The sequence below is a fragment of the Crocuta crocuta genome, unplaced genomic scaffold (genome assembly GCF_008692635.1).
Source record: "Crocuta crocuta isolate KB4526 unplaced genomic scaffold, BGI_CrCroc_1.0 scaffold139, whole genome shotgun sequence".
NCBI lineage: Eukaryota > Metazoa > Chordata > Mammalia > Carnivora > Hyaenidae > Crocuta > Crocuta crocuta.
The window spans coordinates 9,630,053-9,633,364 of record NW_027533258.1 but is presented as its reverse complement, the minus strand read 5'-3'; the positions used below and the strand labels follow the sequence as shown (position 1 = coordinate 9,633,364).

Below are 3,312 nucleotides of genomic sequence, written 5' to 3'. Positions count from 1 at the left end.
GTTGTTTCTCTAGCCTTTTGACCTCATAATAAATTCTCCTTTTTTCCTCAAGTTGTCTCTCGTGGGTGTCTGTTACTTACGTTCTCCCTGGTCTCCAGAGTGGTTCAGTCCCATCTTACTTCTGTTCTGAATCCATGTTGCCCTGGACCACACCATACCTTGAGACAACACTAGGTTTCATCTTACATGCCGACTCCAATCGGTTGGTTGTGCCTCTTGTGTGACAAAGATTCTCGGGCTACTTCTGGGCTCAAGAAGATTGATCGGCAAGGTCTGCCATGGGCATGAAATGGGAAGGGGCTGAATACCCACCACGTTTGTTCTCTAACCTGTCACACATTCTTCCCCTTCCATACAACACCCAGCTTAGTGCCTCACCTGGCTAGACTCATATATACTCGTTGAATGGATACATGACAAACATGACTGTTTAAGAGACCCACATGGTGGGATGAGCGACAGGAAGTGGACGATGCGAGGTTGAACGGGACAGAAGAGACAGAGGCATCTGGTGCTCTCAACGTAGGAATCAAATACACAAGCGTGGTGGCAGGTGGGACAGAGCGCTCTTCTCACCTCCATCCAAGTCTTGCTTATCCTACAAAATGCAATGGGAGCATCCTTACCTGAAGGAAACTTTCCCTGACACGCCCCCATTCTCATGTCTGAGACAGGCCTCTGCACTGATCAGGATTCTTCTGACTGAAAGAGTTCAAAAGTTCAGCAGTATTCCAGGCATGGCTGTATCCAGGTGCTCCCAAGAGGTGTCTCTGTATAACCCTCAGGTATGCTTTCCCCCATTGTCCATTGTGTTCATGCTCAGGTGGGCCCTCTCAAAATCCTTTGCCTGCCCCTGGAGTCAGAGGGTGAAGTCAGCTCCACTGTATCCATACGGACGGAGGATGGGGAAGGGGCGATTCTCTACAGGGAAACAAGGATGCCGTCGCCGGAATAAGGGCCATGGGTGCTGCCATCCACACACCACCTTTATGTTCCCTTGGGCCCTTCAGGTTTCCCACCAAACCAGGAGCTCCTGGGGAACCAGCCTGTGTCCTATTCACGCTTCCGCCCCTGGCCCCACGCAGGACCCAACGCACAGAAGTTCCTAGATCCCTTGCAGCTGAAGGCTTTGCCCGCGTCTCTGTGGCAACGTGAAGCCACCAGAAAGGGGGGTTCCACATCATCCTCTACCCAGACAACAGACCCTCCTGCCCCTGCACCCAACTAACCCCCTGTCTGCTACCGTGGAAGGCGTGTCTGCTCTCGTGCGAGGCTGCTTTGCTGCCTGATCGTTGTCTCTTCCTCCTCCTGGGAGCGTCGCTTCCCGTCTCTCTATGAAACCATCCATCGTCATATTCAGTGTAATCTGAGTGCGGTTGGGTGGGGCTCACCTTGAGATACACCTTGGTTGATTTACCTTCCCCGGTGGGTCCCATCCTCCTGGCCACACTGGTCGGTTCAGGGATCCTAGTGTTACCTATTCAGAGCAATGAAAGAGGAGGAGGTAAGAAGACATTTGGTGGAGCTTTGGAAGAGGGAAGCGTCAGCCCTCTTTCCCGGTGTTACCTGAAGGAACTCCCTCCTATCTGCTGGGCGGCGGGGTGTGAGGGTGTGAAGTTGGCAACTGATCCCATGATAGCTGCACTCCATGGAGCCGGAAGCCAGAGCTACGGGAGGCAGAGAGAAGAGATGGGAGAGACAGCAAGGCTCAGCCCTCTCTGGAGCAGCCATATTAACACCCCCAAGGCAGAGGAGGCAGAGAATAAAATTATCACACTTGGCATGATGCAGCCCTGGGGCTGGCCACCTTCCTACCCTGAACTAGCTTCTGTTCCCAGTTTTCAGAGGCCCCAGGAATTATGATGAGGGACCATGTGCGCAAGAGAAAGACTCAGCCAACCCCCAGCCATTGACACGTGAGCAGAGCGACTTCGGAAGCCCTACCTTCAGTCTGTCTCCCAAGGGAACGTAGCTGGAGACAGAATCCAGCTGCTGCTGCCTGGAGCCTTGCCCAAGTTGCAAAGTCATGAGAAAATAAACAATTCTTCCTGTTTTAAGCTATGATTCAGGGTGGTTCGTTATGCAACAGACAGCCTAGGTAGATGGAAGCCTATGGCACAAATACCAGAAACGAACCACAGGGAGATAAAATACCATGACCTTGAAACCTGAACACGACACTGTTAAAAAAGTACATATGCAGAACAAGAAGATGGCTCTTGAAATTAAAAGGGTGATAGGAGAAATTTTAAAAACTCAACAGATTGGAAGAGAAAGTTGAAGAAATCAACCAAAGGCAAAGCATGATGGAAAATAGCAAAGAGGGGCACCTAGGGGGCTCCGTCGGTTGAGCGTCAGACTTCGGCTCAGGTCATGATCTCATAGTTCATGGGTTCAAGCCCCACGTCGGGCTCTGTGCTGACAACTCAGAGCCTGGAGCCTGCTTCTCCCTGTGTCTCCCTCTCTGTCTGCCCCTTCCCTGCCCACTCTCTCTCTCTCTTAAAAATAAATAAACATGGAAAAAAAAAACCAGAATTAAAACTGAAAAACCAATAAGTAAGCAACATGTGCCTGCTGGTTTGAGATGTGCGGTAGATAGCAATATTATCAACTAGAAGAGTGGAAGGTTATGATCTTTGATGAAGGGAAAAACAGCAGGGATGAAAGGGACAGCTGTTGTTGGTGAGAAACTTCCAGAACTATTTGTCTCTTTAAATCATGTGCATCTATAGCCTGGACCAAACTTTTAGAGTTTGAAAGCAAGGGGACACCCAGGTGGCTCAGTCAGTAGAGCCTCCGACTTTTGATTTCAGCTCAGGTCACGATTTCGTGGTTCATGAGTTCGAGCCCCACGTCAGGCTCCATGCTGACAGCACTGAATCTGCTTGTGATTCTCTTTCCTCTCTCACTCTCTGCCTCTCCCCGTGCCCACTCTCTCTCTCTCTCTCAAAATAAATCAGCTTTAAAAAAAGAAAAAATTTAAAAGCAAGAAAAAGAGAAAGCAGGAAAGAAGGAAAGAAGGGAGTGGACGAGGGAGGAGGGAAGATGAAGAAAGATAGGCAGGAGCCTTGTCATTCAGGGATTGAAAGCAAGGTGTACATGGACTGAAAGACATCTTTAAGCATCGAGTGAGTTCCTTCCCCAGGCAGTGCTCTGATTTCTTTCTCTGTGTCTCTGACAGGTCCCAGAAGCCCTTGCGGCTCAGATCATCCTGGGCGGCAGATCAGAACAAAGACAGGTGTATGAATCCCCCAGGACGGTGGTTCTGAGGAAGAGCCCACCTCCCTTCTGATTTAAAATGGACATTCCCCC

At 50.1% G+C, this 3,312-nt stretch overlaps 1 long non-coding RNA gene across 1 annotated transcript; it reads right to left on the bottom strand.

The window, feature by feature from the left end:
• Positions 1 to 1,185: 1,185 nt before the first annotated feature.
• Positions 1,186 to 2,016, bottom strand: LOC144217318 (uncharacterized). The gene is made up of 4 exons (XR_013330871.1): positions 1,945 to 2,016; positions 1,567 to 1,667; positions 1,418 to 1,477; positions 1,186 to 1,332 (listed from the first exon to the last, which is right to left on the bottom strand). It is a non-coding gene; the product is annotated as an uncharacterized LOC144217318 (long non-coding RNA).
• Between the last annotated feature and the right edge of the window lie 1,296 nt (positions 2,017 to 3,312).